Source organism: Octodon degus, unplaced genomic scaffold, assembly GCF_000260255.1.
Source record: "Octodon degus isolate 3935 unplaced genomic scaffold, OctDeg1.0 scaffold00040, whole genome shotgun sequence".
NCBI lineage: Eukaryota > Metazoa > Chordata > Mammalia > Rodentia > Octodontidae > Octodon > Octodon degus.
This window is the reverse complement of record NW_004524616.1, coordinates 14,641,078-14,658,461: the sequence shown is the minus strand read 5'-3', so window position 1 is coordinate 14,658,461 and position 17,384 is coordinate 14,641,078.

Genomic DNA, 17,384 nt, shown 5'->3' with positions numbered 1-17,384 from the left:
AACATTCTCTCAGGCTTTCACAGAGAGCACATTGGCCAAGCAATGGCTGTGACTCATCCACATGGCTGACACTGACAAAGAATCTACAATCTTAGGTATAGGATCTCAGGAAAAATCCTGAGGGCATTTGACTGACTTTATCAGATCCAAAAGCTACAACTCTTGTTGCATAGGTGTTGCTTTATCTTGGTCTTAACAATCCATCAAAAAAGTATAAAAACAAAGTATGAGAAGTAAAGCCATGCTGTTATGTTGATATATGGGAGACTCACGTCAACAATATCAGATACTGTAAGTGAAGTGGAAGACCCAATACTACTATGGACTAGTGGACACTTTTAGAATATTTTGTTGAATTAACACACTTATAATATTCAAATGATGGAACTAAACAAAAAGGGGATAGAAAGCTAAAGTCAAAATGGATTGAATTAGTATCTTGCATAAATCTTGATAAACATTAAAACAGCAACATTAAGTCTCCTGGAAGAGAAAGTAGGAGGAATTCTTGAAGATATAGGGGTAGGCAAAGACTTCCTGAATAAAAATCAAATCACACAGGAAACACTTGAAAGAATGAACAACTGAGACCTGTTCTTACTGAGAAGTTTTTGCATGTCAAAAGAAATTACCAACAAAGTAAAAAGACAACCCATGAATTTGGAAAAAAATCATGACAAATAAGCACTTGGACAAAGGTCTGCTCTCTAGAATTTATAAAGAACTAAAAAACACTAGGGCCCAAAAATTTAAAGACCCAGTCCAGAAATTGGCATCTGAGATGAACACACAGTTCTCAGAGGATGAAATTAAGGTAGCAAGTAAGTATATGAAAAAAAGCTCCACATCACTAGCCATCCATGAAATGCAAATTAAAACAACATTGAGATATCACCTCACCCAGAAAGGATGGCTATCATAAAGAAATTGACCAACAACAAATGTTGAAGAGGCTGTGGGGAAAAAGGTACCTTTCTCCACTGCTGGTAGGAATGTAGACTGGTGCAACAGTTATGGAAATCAGTGTGGATACTCCTTAGATAAGTTTGACTGGAAATCCCATTTAAACCAGCTATTCCTCTACTGGGAATTTTCCTGGAGGATCTGAAAACATTATATCATAGTGATATATGTGTGCCTATGTTTAGGTACAATAGCAGCACAATTTGTGATAGCCAAATCTTGGAAACAAGCAAGATGCCCATCACCTGAGGAATAGATGAAAAAGATGTGGTAATTTTATACAATGGAGTATTACTCAGCTATAAAGAATGATAAATTCGAAGCCTTTATATTGAAGTGGATGCCACTTGAAGATATACTCAAAAGTGAAATAAACCAGACACACATATGTAAATATTGTATAGTTTCCCTAGTATAAGAACACAAAAGAAGAAATACAAATAGAAAGGTATAATACAAGTAAAAGGAAAGCAAGAACTCGAGGACTAACTAATTAAGAAATGGAAAGGAGAAGAGCTAGGAAACATGACAGTGACAAGCCATACAGTTATATGTAGAAGATGGGCAAGGCAATGATCCTGAAAATCTCCTGAAGATTTTTGAATCTAGCAGTTAAGTGGAAATATTTTCACCCTGACTCACTATATATACTGATACCTGTGGACTAAGTAACTGCACTGAAGATGACAATTTGTAATAGTAGGTTCATGTTTGGAGTGCCTGCCATTCTGGTCTTCTGAATATGGGCTGCTTGTCATGACATGCCAGTTGCTGCTGTGCTATCTCTTGGGTAGATGACTGTTCAAAAAGAAGGGGGTAGCTACGTGCCAGTGTACTTTGTTCCTATGTCCTCAAGCCCTACACAGGACAATGTCACAAACCACATTAGCCCCGTGGCTGCTGGCATTATCTATCTTCATCCTACCCACCTCTCTTCCCCCTCCCCCAATGTTCTGCAATAAGCCATGTCCTTTAAGATTTTGTTTCTTCAGTTTTGATCACCTGAGGTTTGATCGGTCCAGTCCTAACAGGTTTGGTGGCTATGGTGGATGCAGGGTGTGGCTTCTTTTCCACTTTTTCCTGACAGACACCAGGAGTGTCTGTGAGAGTTTCAGGAGGTTGACAGGAATCACTGTCCACTTTCTGGGAATAACATACTGCTATTATTGGTCTATAGATATAGATATAGATATATATAGATATAATTTGAATTTTTGGAAACTTTAACTGTGCTGTCAACTTTGGAAAAAGTTATCCCAGGTTACCGCATTGAGTTGACATTGTACAAAAATTAACAGCCATATTGGTCAAGAAACGTTAAAACTTAATTTTTTTCCATTTATACAGGGGTAATGCACTGTATTAAATATGTAAGGTCTTATCTACATGGGTTTGATTACAGAAACTAATAAAGTGTTCTTTAAATAATGAAAAAAAAAAGAAGGGGGTGGTGAATGAAGGCAGGAGACAGGAAAAGGAATGTTGTGGGACTGTCTTGCTACAAGGTTGTATATGGTTAGATTTCTGGACTTCTGTGTAAACATAAGAATTATATAATTCTTTATGCTTATTTTTAAAATATATTCTAATTTTTAAATGTTTTTTCATCATATTTTGTAGGGACTTAAAGGTCAACATATCTATACTTGATGATAAATACCTGTTCCATGATATGCCTAAAATGTTTGATATTCAGACAGATAGTGATGTTAAGCTTAACAGCCTAGGTTGTATGGTAATAACAATAAGCTTCTCTTCTGGAGGGCTAACAACATAAGTTTGCAGACCAAAATTAGAGAAAAAGGAAGGCTGCAAGGAAAGCCAACATTTTGGCCTTAGCCTTCCAAGGTCAATTAAGACTCAGGACATATGAGAGCTTGTACTGTAACGTCGTGCAACTCAGTAGTGTCCCAAATTTTCTGATCAAGGAGATTATGGGGTCAAAGAGGAAAGTGAGTGACGATGTAGAGTGTGCCTAAGGAGAGTCACATGGAGAGAAAACATTCTCTCAGGCTTTCACAGAGAGCACATTGGCCAAGCAATGGCTGTGACTCATCCACATGGCTGACACTGACAAAGGATCTACAATCTTAGGTACAGGATCTCAGGAAAAATCCTGAAGGGATTTGACTGACTTTATGAGACCCAAAAGCTACAACTCTTGTTGCATAGGTCCTGCTTTATCTTGGTCTTAACCATCCATCAGAAAAGTATAAAAAAGAAGTACAAGTAGTAAAGCCATGCTGTTATGTTGATATGTGGGGGACTCAGGTCAATAATATCTGACATTGCCAGTGAAGCAGAAGCCCCAATACTATTATGGACTACTGGACTGTTTTAGAATATTTTGTTGAGTTAATACACCTATAATATTCAAATGATGAAACTAAACAAAAAAGGGGATACAGATGAATGTCCATTTTGTATCTGTGTATTCAAAATGGTTAGGATAGATATACAGCTATATTCTCATAATGAATAGAGGGATTTGTTGTAATAGTGTTTGTAAATAGGATATCATGCTTGCATCTTGTACAGCAAATAACCCCTAAGAAGAGACTATGCAATGTGTTAATTATTGAAATTGTCCTACCAATTTGATTAGAAACCATCTCATTGCTATTTGTTTCTCAAGAAAATTATGGGAAAAAAGACATTCAAAGCTAAAATTCTATGTTAGTCAGTCCTTCCTCTGTGACTTTGTTTTACTTTTGATGCCATTATTAACTCTATCTTTCTTCACTTCAGAATTGTAGGTTTTAACAAGCTCATCTGGTACATGAAATGCTGATGGAAGTACTTTATAAACAGTAAAATGCTTTTGACTCATGTGCAGGACACCCTGAATTTAATTACTAATACTGCTAAAAGAAGAAAAATATTGTAAAGTACCAGACACGTATTAATATTAGTGACTTCCAAAACTACTACAGGATGAAGTCCAAGGTAGGAATATATAGATAACTACATAGAGGAATTCTCAATAAATATCTATTGACTAAAAGTAATCAGTCATACTGACATAATAATACCAAACCATGACAATATAATAGAATCTTGTACTCCCAGAAAATATGAAACTTTGTGCTAGATGTCTTTGTCTGAATTTCTACTGTATATCAGAGCTTCTGTGGTTATAAGGTGTCTGTCTCTACTTTCCTTCAGGGTGCCTCAGGATACCTTCCTCAGCTTCATTTCATCAGCTCAAAAGCATGATCTTTGACTTTCTGAGCAGCTGTGTATATTTTTCTATGATCAATAAGGGGAAAAAGTCACCAGTTAGGGCAGGAGGATGGGACGGTGCTATGCAGTAAAAACGATAGAAGTGACAAGCTGCAAGCTGACAAAATGTGCAGCCTCCACTTCAATTCACTCTTCACTGGAACAAATGGCTCAGCTAGTAACAGAGCCGAGCTACCCTAGAGGATATTCTGGCAGAAATACTCCTTTCCCCTTTAAAAAATCTGTGATGTGTGATGGGGGTAGGAGAGGGGAGGAGGTGGAGTGGCATCCCCAAACATTTGCTCCTATCTGTCAGAAATCATCATTGGAGGGAATTTTATTATTAAGGAGAGCAAACCTCAAGCCAGTACTTTGACCACAAAGGCCAGAGGTGTTTGTGTTTGTTTCAAGATATTGAGTCCAGAGTTGAGGTCTGGTATTTTGCTGGTGAATGCTGAAGAGGGGGGATTTGGCTTCTGGCAGAACATAAAGCCAAGCTGACAACAAAGCTTTCCTTTCAAGCTATCCAAATGAACACATTTCTAATCTGAAATTCAAATACTTGACAACAGAGAGCCTGTGAGTTGGGCTTTGAACAGGAAATTGCTTCATGGTTTTAGCATAATGAATTAGGCAGTTAGACTAAATCCATTTAGTAGGAGAAGAATGCTTTCACATGCTTTATGAAAGAAGTTGGGCGGGGGGGGGCTTCTTAATTTCCCAAATTTCTCAGGATTTAAAGACACATATGAATCTTATCTGCTGTGCTTTATGATTGGTATATAAAAAGCCCTTGGATCCCAATGTTCAGAAATCATCTTTTTTAGAAAGTGCTGGGTCCTGTAAGGTTGAGGAGACAGAATGTGATGAATAAAGGTTAGGAGGGTCTCTTTCTGTGTCCTGCTTTCTGCATACCAGTGCTGAGTACGTTTAATTCATTGAATTTGGAAGCACTGGTTTAGTTGCTGTCAATGTTAACCCTGACAGACATGACAGTCCCTTTTCTACAGAGCATGGAGAGACATAGAGAGAAAGAAGCCTCCTGTGTAGAGAGGCTCTTGCTCTCAGTCCTAAGCACAGAAGCGGGCTGCTCCATCAGTGGGCTTTGTGACAAGAGATGGCAGACAGCCCTCAGCACGGACAGGGGAGGACTGTTATTAGGGGAATGGAACCAGGTTCACAAGTGTCAGGTCCATGTAATGAATATGACCTTGAGGGAGCCTGTTGACAGATGCCCCTTGGGAAAGAGAGGAACAGAGATACTGAAATCAATTAAAAGGAAAACAATAGTAACGATAGTATAAGCAATTTGAGAAAGACCTTGAGAGAGGAAAGGAGAGGGTTAAATCTTGTCTCTGGGAGGGAACTGTTTGATCTATAACCAGTCATAGAGAGGCAGAGGAAGACACTTCTGTGAGGGGCCTGCTCTGAGCTTGGGCCCGAGATGGCTGAGGGAACAGGGCTGCTGTGAATCAGCCCTCTGCCACCACAGCAGACAAACATCTAATCAGATCTGACATCCTTGTATCAACAACTTGCTGGGTAATATGCCCAAGCTGTTTCCTGCTCCCCACATCTCTGGAATCAAGATGTAAATAAATGGGGGTTCCTCTTAATCATTGTTTTCAATTTTTCTATCAGAGAAAATAGTGAAGTCCTAGTTGGCATGGAGATGAGGATGCTATGACAGGTTATGTTATAGAGATGTTTAAAGACCCATTAATGCGTGCTAAGCATATAATGTATATTTACTGTGAAAAATAAAAAAAAGATTGCATCCCAATTCCCTCAGTGCTAAGGAATTGCCTTTTCTGGCAAGGGCAGGACGTGTTGGCACATACCCAGGGTGGTTACATGAACACCTACCTGTGTGGGCATGTCGTAAATTAAGCTGAGAAATATTGACGTTTAAATGCATTAGAACAGCTCTGAAATAGAATAGTAATGATCACCCTAGGAGAAAATATGAATATTTAAAAGCCACCATGTCTTGTGCATTGTACTGAGGAAGCAACCAGAACTAGTCAAAATTTCATTCAATATAGTACTTCATCCCACGGACTATGAGATGAGCCAAGAGGAAAGTGGATAGTGAAGTAGCTCAACTTATCCAAGAGATACAGGACATATTTCCAAGTTTAAGCTGGTTGCCAGACAATGGACACTACTTCAGTGGAATGCTCCAGAGTCTTGAGATGGGAGGTGCCAACAAAGGAACAATTTTGGTGAGGGCCATGCACACAGCAGGTCTTGGAAGACCATCTCTCTTGCCTGTGGGAGGAAAGGGTCTCTTTGAGTAGGGCAAAGTCTAATCTGTGATAAAAAAAAAGTATCTAATGCAAATGAGCCTGGGAGAGCAAAAGCTGAAGTAAATTCATGGGGATGTGGGAGAGCTTATATCTGAGCTTTGTCAGGGAGTGGAGAGAGAGCTGAAAGAAAAGAAGCATTAAATGTAGGTTCATGCAAATGCTGCAAATATTTCTGCAGACCCCTTAGAGTTTTGGAGACTGAGTTCAAGGAGCCAGAAGCACTGAGAGATGGTGGTGACACAGATAAAAGGGGTTGGACCATGTGTCCATGTAAGTACTTGTAAAGGTCGAAGGAAGGGAAAGGGCTATGTGTATCCCCTGAAGAAGTGGAGAGAGTTTAGGCTAAAAAGTGCTATAGAAAGTTCAATATTTCTTTCATATCTAGCGTCTTACCTTAGAATTGTTTGAGTATTAGATTTGTTTTATCAAGCTAACCTGAGCTTCAGCACTTGCTGTTGGCTTCCTAGACTCCTGGCTCCCTGCCACTGGACTATATCCAAGCCTAGGAATAGGAAGCCTGGGGCCAGCTCTTGACATTGTCATTTCAAAGCTAGTTGTTAAAATCCCAGCTCTAGCTACTGCTTTCTTACTCAGTTTTAATTCAAAACAACTCAAAAGAGGCAGCTCTGCATAAGGAGAGTCCTTCCCTTCTTTTGGTTCTCACATGTTGCCCCTAAAGAATTAATTGAAATGGAACATTGGTAACATTTTGTCCTGAGTCCAGACATTAGTTACCATGTCTTTTGGACCAAATTTTTGCATCTGCAGTGTATAGTTAGAAATAAATCATGAATGGTAAATACAAATTGATTGAGAAGGCAAACTGACATGTCTATGCAACTTTCATCTTCTCACTGTTGTAGAGATTAGACATTTTAATTAAGTATGATCTCAGCATGGATAAAGGCCAATTCTTATAAGTGAAGTATGGAAAATTTTCTGTTGCTTGCATGACCATTAAATTGCCTGCTTGTCTGCCTAGGTCTAGCATGCAGCCCCTTAGTTTGGAGACTGAAGAGACATTTCTGGCCTATGGGACAGGTACCCTGGAAGGCTAATGGAGCTTTCTGGTACTGTGACAAATGATGTTTCTTTGAAAGTGAAAAATAAAACATAAAAGGTAGGATAAGCATTAGCAGTCTTTTGCTATCATTTCATAAATGTTCATTAAGGTTTTCAATGTAACAGCTAATACTTAATATTCCCATTGGAGAGTTACTAAAACCCTCAAACCCTAGTTTCTTCCATTTGTTAATCATTTTCTTCAATTACAGAACAAATGAAATAATAATCTAATTCTTAGCTATAAAACTGAGTCAATGACACAGCCAGGGTATAATAATAGTCTTAAATTTCACCCATTTGTATACTGTCTTCATGTATCACTTGCATATACTTATTTTACTTTTCATTGTAAACATCAACTTACCCTTATTTTCTTGTGCTTATTTTAAGTAAGAGTATCAATGAAATTATAGTTTTGATATCCTTATATTGCTAAATGCATTAAAATAAGTTAGTACAAAATCATTAAAATGCAAGACAGAGACCCTTGTCCATCTATAGCTGTGAAGTTTTAGTAGCACACATAAAGCAGTTACCACCAGGATAAATCACACCTGAAGCTGGCTAGTAAAAAGATGAACATGGAGCATTGAGGTAGATAGGATTGCCCACATTCCGCAGCAGGTAGTGACTTCTGTGGATGGAGTTGGGCACTGGATCCTAAGGAATGGTATTTTGGGCCACATGCAGGCCAGGGAGAAAGGGAGCTGGGACATTCTAAGGGAGGCTGAAGTTAAACAATATGTGTACTACATCCTTAGGTACTCAGACCTGGCACTGGAGCATTGTGGTCTAATAATTCTCCTATTTGCCCTGGATCATGGTTGATACAGAGATGGAGAGAGGCCATTTGCTGTATTTGGAAGATAAAGCCAGGTCCCTCCTTTACATCTGCTGAATTCCTCCGTATTTGTGGGTGTGACTGTTAACGATGATATATTAACTTGAGTAAGAATCACCTAACAGTGATTGGTAAAGGACAGTTCTGGGTGTGTCTATGGTTGATTGACAGGCAGGCCAGTAAACTGAGAGGAAAAGAGATGCGTTCTAGATGTGGGAGGTACCAACCAATAAGCCTATGGCCTGCATGGATAAAAAGGGAATAAAGGAATTGTTTACATTTTAGCATTGTTCCAATCTGTGCCTTTGGACGTCAGTCTCTAGCTTCTGTAGCCTTTTGACACAGACTTCTCGGCTTTGCCACACAGACTGCAGTGGGCTTCTAGGTCTCTGGCCTTGGATCAGTGCTGTGTCCTTGACCCTCTTTGCTCTGTGGCTTCCATCTCTTTAGGCTGAGTAGCTCCTGGCTCCCTTGGCTCTTCAGTGTGTAGAAGGTCACTGTGGATTCTCCTTATGTAATTATACATATATTTTATATTTATTCTGTTCCTCTAGAGACTCTTAACTAATACATTAGGTAACTATAGATTATTTTCCACAGAAATAATGTTGTAACTGAGAAAACCATACCCCATTTGCCATCTTGGCATGCTGTGTATTTTAAAATAAAGGACCTTAGAAGCTAAATCTTAGGGCCAGCCAAATAGCTTAGTGGATTAAAGCTCCTACTTAGGCAGACACAGGAGTGGGGCAGTGAGTTCAATCCCCAGATCTGCTGTGCTGGCCCGGCCCATGGGGTGCACTGAGAAGGTGATTGAGACTGGGCGTGGTGGCTGAGTGCCTGTAATCCCGAGCTCTTGGGAGGCTGTAAACAGGAGAACCACTATGAGTCCGATTTACATAGCAAGACCCTGTACACCTTGTACACTCTTTTCTAAATACAAAAAGAAAAAAAGAAGAAGCCAAATCTTTACTTACCGTTCTCCAGTCTGTCTCTTGCTCTCCTTTTCCCCCCAAGATAGACCATGGAAACTTTATTTCTTTTTCCGCAAAGTCAGGCATGAAAATGTAAAATATTATTCTAAACCTCCATTGTCGTTTAATATAAGAGTTGGCCATAATGAAATTTGTCTGATTTTACTGGTCAGAAGACCCATCTCAGAGGAATTCTACCCTATACCATAGAGGAAGCAGTAGCCCATGAAAAGGCCAAAAAGATCTAACAGCCTGGCTTGCAGGGTTCCCTCTTTCATTCTATTGCCTGTAGAACACACCTTTTTGGTCCAATCACATTTCTACATGTTTACTCACTCTTCTTTAAACCTAAGCATGAAAGCAAACAATCCTTTCCTGGGTCTTCAGGCTTTCCTTTTTCAGGGTTTCTGTGTCACCTGAAACTTTTGGTTAACTTTAAGTCTATTATCTTTCTGTCATTAGTACTTGTTTGTCACAAAGGTTTCAGCTATGTCCTTTGTTATGAACAGATCTGCCCCTTAACTGTTATTATCGTGATAGTATAATACCTGTTGATAAAAATAAAGATGTCTCTTTCTCTTTCATAGAAACCTGTTTTAAGAGGTGGGTAAGTGATCTTGTGCAGTCCAGAACTGTGATGGAGAATGAGATCTTTCTGGTAAAACATGCAGATTCATAAATTTCCAGTGGCGGCCTAACGTGACCTAGAGAGGGCTGGGCCATGGCCCCTGTGTAGCCAGTAAATTTGCAAGCAACTTCAGTGCTGATTGTGCTGGGGAGTACAGGCACACACTTCCAGCAACCCTGGAAGACCCTGGAGCTCGCTGCTGGCCAGTATTTCAGTGAGTTTCTACCCTGTTCCCAGCTATGTTCTGCTTAGAGTATCAAGACTGCTTGGGATAAAAGGAGAAATCATGTGATGGTGTGGGGTCAAGGACTATATCTTGCTACTAAGGAAGTCTGTTAGTTTTCAGCAAATTGCTAAGTAGATCAAAGTTAGAAGAGTGTTCCAATGGCATATACCTGAGGTGGTAGTGTAGTGCCCCTGAACACTGTTCTAGTAGCAATAACAGCTATGACAGTGGTGACACACTGTGCTTGCTTTGTCTGAGCTACTTCTCTGAGTCCTTTGTATGCAGTAACTCATTTAATCTCCTCCATAAATTATCTCCAACATTTATTGTTCCCCTTTACATATGGAGAAGCCAAGGCATAAAGCAACTGATTTATTCCTAGTTAGGTAAACAATGTGAAGCTGAAATTTTGAGAATCCAGTAGTCTGGCTTTAGAGTATGTTTAGAAGCACTGTGCTTTTCTGATGTGCTTATTATATATGAACTGGCTGGGGAATGGGGGAACAGTGATTTACATGAGCTCAATCTGTTTGATCCTACCTGCTCCCAGAACTATAGTAGTGTTTTTGGCTCTTTTATGTGTGCTAGAAAAAAATTAGGGATTCCTCTCTTCACAGTCTACATTCATAAGAAAAATAAATGAATTGAAGGTGCAACACAAGATTGGCTTTTAATGTTTGGGGAAACATTACTAGGTTCTTTTTAATCACAACCAACACTGATGCAGCCAAATACGTACATTTCTTAGTAGGGGTGTTTGTCTTTGCAACATTAGTGGTAACTGCAAAACTGGAGAACATAATTTTGTTCAGTTTAGAAGTATAGACAGGACTAAGTAATTGAATCTTAATTTGCTTTTCTTATTATATCTTCTGATATAAATCTTTCCAGAATGAATACATTCTTTTAATTGGAATATGCACACATAAACTTTCTTTCATATGATCACTAGATTTAAGCTACTTTGAATTTTGGAAATATTGTCACAAATGGATCCTCAAATTAAAGCTCTGAACAAGTGTTTTGATAGTAAAATGTTAAAAGTGTAAAATGGCTTAATCAGTTTTCTTTTAGTAGCAATCAAGTTTCATTACTGAAATGTCCCCCACATGATATTACCTGTGGGATAAGCTACAGAGTTCTGACAACTGTAGCTGGAATCAGACAGTTGTAGCTGCCAATCTACCTGTAGTCTGTGTGACCCAAGGTAGAGGGCGAACCTGCCCTGCTTCTGTGTATCAAATGGGAGTAAGCTACTTCAGGATCAAGAGATTAACCTTGCCATTAATCTTAGTTTAGTGCCTGAAACATTTTAAACACTCAGGAAGTGTTAAGTAAAGAAACAAATGCACATTATGAAATTTTAATTCATGTTATGATAAATAAAATGATTTTGTAAAAGTGTTTATATTGGAAAAAAATACCTGGCACCAGCTCTTTCAAAAAAAAAAAAAAACCCCAAAACCAAAAAACAAAATGCAAGATCACCAGGTGTTAAATTTGTATATTAATTATTCAACTGATAGCTGCCTGGTAGATGATCCTTCTGATGAACTGTACACAAAATAATACCCTACACACATTCTACTCAATAAAGCAGGCTAGTAATCTGAGTGTCTACTCCATAGCAAATACCTGACAGCTTGGATACAGCCAGCAACATTATTTTTCCTTAGCTGTTTCACTCCTGCAGTCTTCTAATAACTTCAAAGCAGACGAATCCATTAAAAGGTATACTCCTGGTGTTTAGTAATTGCCAGCAAAGTCTAATCAGGTAGCATCTGCTGCAGAGGAGTCTTCTAGAAATATTATAAGATAATTAAAACATAAAGGTTATGCAAAAGTAGCAAATCAATAGAGACAGTAAACATGGTTTATCAACGGTCTCGAGAACATATATTTTTCAATTCTAAAATGTAAATGGACTTGGGATGGAGCACAAGCTAGGATGATGGATAGGATCCTGGTAACGGTTTAATTAACTCCAGTTTCCTGTGTGTTAAAGGTTGCCTCAGCCCACTGGCTCATGTAACAAACCCTCTTAGGATTTTGTTAGCTGCTCTCTGATATAAAGACCAGGCAGCCTTCCTTTTTTCCAGGGTTAGGTTTTGCTGTGTACCTCTGGGGACCTTATCAAAACACAGCCCTCTGTTTCCTCTATAAATACACAGATATTTTTAATTTCAGCTAAAATGGTTTGACTTTGTAATCAAGGTAACAGGCGCATACACACACACACACACACACACACACACACACACACACACAGCCTAAGTAATGAGAAGAGTTGGCTGGGAAGAATCGCATAATTAGGATTATATATTAAATTCCGAGTGTGTATAGAATTTTTAGAAGATCCATGGAAGCTCTCCAGATGACCCATTTGCTATTTTGATTCTTCTGTAACATAGGCTATTTTATAATTAGCCACAGAATTGTGCCACTTGGTTAGATTGACCTAATGAAAAGGATTATAAGGAATATTTACTATTAATAGATATGGAAACTACTACTCAAAACAGCGTGATAAAGAGTAGTGATTACTACTCTCAGCTAGCCCTTGTTAATGGAGTGCACCCTGTATTTTGCTCATACCCATATATTAGTTCAAACTAAAAAGAAAGATAAGAGGAGCTTCTTTGAAGAATTACAATATTTCTTTACAATTGTGATGAGGGCCAAATGCTAGTTAAAAGAAATTTTTTTCCCAATCTCATAGAATTAGGTTTCACACAATTAACTCTATGATTAGTAAATAAAAAAGTTAGTTAACCTCTGTCCTTAGAGACGTTCTTGAAATTTACCTTAGTAAAGGGCAAGAAACACATTATGACTTATCTATTGACTTTGTTAAAAGGCTGTTCTTAAAGACTGTGATATAGAAACACATAATATGCAATGTTTGTTAATAAAGATCTGTTTACTTCACAGTCTGAAGAAACTGACTATTACATAATGCTCATTAGTGCCATAAACAGGAGGCCTTTTTCTACTTTTCCCGTGGGAAAGGTTATCAAGCTGTCAGCAAAGGACTCATTTTCTTTAAATTAAAAATCACTGAGATATCCTGGGTGGAGGATATTAAAGCCAAGTGCAGTCCTGCTACCTTATTGCATGATGAGCTAGAGAGATGTAAATGGATTATGTCTTGAAGTCAAATTTTAAAAAATTTACTCATGATTTTGAAATTTTCTTTCTTCCAGCAGTTAAGATTTTCATCCTGAAGGCACAAGCTAAACTTGTCCTTTTAAACAATGATTTAGAAGAAGATATTTAACAACTCCTGTATGCACATCCATTTTTCAATAAATCTATAGTTTCTCTGCCCTCCACCATGTTATCAGTCATCCATATCCCAGAGGAAATGCTTCAGGCTGGGGTTAAATTAAGGTCCTATCTCTAGTGATTGTCTAGAAAGCTGAATACATTTTCAAACAAACTTATCTGAACCGTATACAGCCATGAAGGCTTCCTGACAAATGGAGAAGTGATTTTTCTTTGTTTTGTTTTGTTTCTCATTTATGTCCACCGTGAGATTACTACATGCCAGTTGAAAATGAAAAGGAAGGCAACAATTTATATTTCATTATAAACTCAAACTAGTTGGACTTCAGTCAGTACAGCTCTGTCCTGCTAAAATAACAAATGGTATAGATAGCCTAAAAATCAAGTAAGAGAGGTATTGTCTTCATATTAATCAAAGTAATATTCAAGTCAAACTACTCCATAATGTCTTTAAAAGCTCAGTGACATCCTTGGGTAAATATAACATCTAATATGAACTTTATTTCATAGCCTTCTGCTTCATAACTGAAAAACAGAAAAACACATCCAATGTAACTGAGTTTTTCAAATTGAAGAATTGACTCAGATATCAGGTTTTGTCAAGGTCAAAGATAACTAAATTTTCTGATAAAAGCATTAAAACACACACACATACACATACACACATGCACACACAACTTTTCATTATTTTCCTTGAGATAAATGTATTTAAATATACTTTGTAGATAAATGCTATAAAATATATTTGATTTTATTAAATAAAGTGAGAGGAAGAGAAATAACTATTGATATTACTAAGAGCTGAACCATGACCAATTTCTAAAATGAGAAGTGTTTCATACTAATTATATATATATATATATATATATAGACAGAAATATCACAGAGAAATGTCTGTGTGGTATGACAGTTGCTTACTCTAAGTCACCTGCAAATTAGAGCATAGTGGAGGGAGGGAAAGAATAGTGTGTATTGGATGACAGGACTGCAACCTCATCTACTTATTCATTCAATTAATATGGATGGGGTACCTAGTATGCTCCAGGTGTAGTCCTAGGCACTGAAGGAGAGTTAACAACAGACTGGAACTTATATCTAGTGAAAGAAATATATATGTGTGTGTGTATGTATATATATATATATATATATATATATAATATATTTTCCTAAGGTATAAAAATATTTATGTAATTATTTTAAAGAGCCTTGGATGACTGAAACAATGGGGTGAAATGGGGTGGAGGGAGTTATTTTGTACAAGGAGCTCAGGTTTCACAAAGTGACTGGCCTCTGAGGAGAGGTCTGTGTGAATGGGGGCAGGCATGTGGACGTACTGGGGGGAGCGCTGTGTGCCTATAGAACAGTAAGCGCAAGAGTCCTAGAGTAAGAGCTCAAAAGAGCAAGGAAGTCCAAGTTCCAAGCTTAAAATAAAAGAGGCAGGTGAAGGAGTGGTGGTGACCTATGTGGTGATCTGTAGATATGTTGCAACTAGGTGGTGTGGAACTTTGAAAATCACCAGCTTTGAGGATTACTATTATCAGAGGAGTACTGTGGTCCAGTGCATGCTTTTCAGAACACAGTAGTGCCTGTTTTGTGTAAATAAGGCTGCAGGGATCAGGTCTGAGAGCAGGAAGAACAGTTAGGAGGCGACTATAACCATCTAGAGAGGGTGGCTGCTGAAACACAGAAGGGGAGATACAGTTGAATTAGACATTTTTTGAAGATGCCTAAAGGATTTACTGTCAGATTGGTGATAGTCTCAAGAAAGGATGACCCCATGGGTTTTGGCTGGAGGACTTGAAAAGTGCAATTGCCCTTTACTGAGACTTATGTAATTTTAGAAAGGCCAGACTGTACAAGTGTCAGTAGTTTCTAATCAATACAGGTTTGTGATACCTACTAGACATCCAGGTGGAGATGTCAAGCAGAGAACTGAGTATGTAGAATTCAGGAAGTCCAGGCTGGAGACACATGTATGAAGTAATCAAAATGTAGATGACATTTAAATCTAGGAGCCTGGATAAGCTTATACTGACAGTAATTGTAGACAGAGGAAAGTTCCTAATGTGAACACTGTGATATTGTGCTGCTTATGGATCTGAGAGGTAGTGAAGAATCAGCAAAATGACAAGGAAAGATGGTTGGTTAAGTAGGGAGGATGGTTAAGAGAGAAAGTTGTTCCAGAAGCTAAAAGAAATGCTTCAGAGATGGGAAATGCAGTGTCAATGCTACTGACCCAGAAAGGAGAAAAGTGATAACTGATGGTTGGGTTTGGCTCCTCGTAGGACACTTGTGACTCTTCTAGGATGGACATGACAGACTGAAGCTGAGGCCTGATGGGTAGGTCAGGATGGAACTGGTGGGAAGGAGCTCACAATCCTTTTGTAAGAGTTTCACTGTTCATTGAACCCTGGAACAAGGTCTATGTAGAGTTATTTTTCTATTTTTTATTTTTTAATAAAAAATGGTATTTACTTAGCATTCAGAATGCCAACAAAACAATTACAACTTTTTTTTTCTTGCAATTACAGAGTGGTATTCAGTTAACAGAACAATAATTATTTCATATAAGCTACATAAGAGAAAACTGAAGAGGAAAAAATAACATCCACATATATAACTAATTTGTGCTGTGTACCAACAAGAGCCTGCTTTAAATTTCCATGCCCATTTACATCCCCCATACTGTACCAGGCAAGGTTAGTAGTTATTGAAAATGCCACCAGGACAGGGCTATCTAAAGACACATTTGGTAGTGTGTTAACTATACAAAAAAAAGATACTGTACAGTTTAAAAACAAATCTTACACAGCCTTACATTTCAATTTTTTTTCTTCAAAAGAAGTGAGCTGATTACAGTGGGGTTAAATGCTTTATCAAAAAGAAAAAAATCTGTGCTAGAACCAACTTATTCATCATCACCCTCTTCTTTATGCTCCTTATCCTCTTCATCTTCCTCCTCCTCCTCTTCTTCTTTCTTGCTTTTTTCAGTCTTGACAACTCCCTTTTTGCTGCATCAGGTTTTCCTTTAGTCCGCTAGGCAGCAATGTCCTTTTCATACTTTTCCTTCAGCTTAGCAGCTTTCTTCCTGTATGACTGCTTGTCATCTGCTGCAGTATTATTCCACATTTCTCCAAGTTTCTTTGCAACATCACTAATGGAGAAGCCAGGATGTTTTTTGATTTTTGGGTGCTACTCAGAACAGAACAAGAAGAAGGCTGAAGGAGGCCTCTGGGGTGCATTGGGATCCTTGAACTTTGTTTCTCCTTTAGGAGGATTATAAGTTTTTGTTTCTCTTTCATAATGAGCCTTTTCCGCTTTTGCCATATCTCAAATTTTCCATTTTCCTTAGCAGACACGGTCTTCCACTTCTCTGAGCACTTCTTAGAAAATTCTGAGAAGTTCACAGAAGCATCTGGGTGCTTCTTTTTGTGCTCCTCTAGGCAAGTTTGCACAAAGAATGCATATGATGACATCGTGCCTGTTGGCTTAAGATCTCCTTTGCTCATGTTAACTTGTTTTCCTCAGTGAGGTACAGAGTCACCCAGTGCCAGTCACTTGCTCCAGCACTGCCTCTATGGAGCTCAATTTACTGCAATGGCTGAGAGTTATTTCTTTTTGGCTAAAATTATTTTTTTGAATTAACAATGGTCAGGGGCTGAGAGATAGTTCTGTAGAATAAGTGCTTGCCTAGCAAGCATAAGGTCGTATCCAATCCCTAGTACTGCAAAACAAAACATAAAAACAATGGTCATTATATTACATGCTGTTACCTTCGAAGTAGTTGCTCAGATTATCAATATATGTGTGTAAAATTGATCAAATACTATAAACACTAATTGTTCCTTTCAATGAACTAATAGAAATTAGT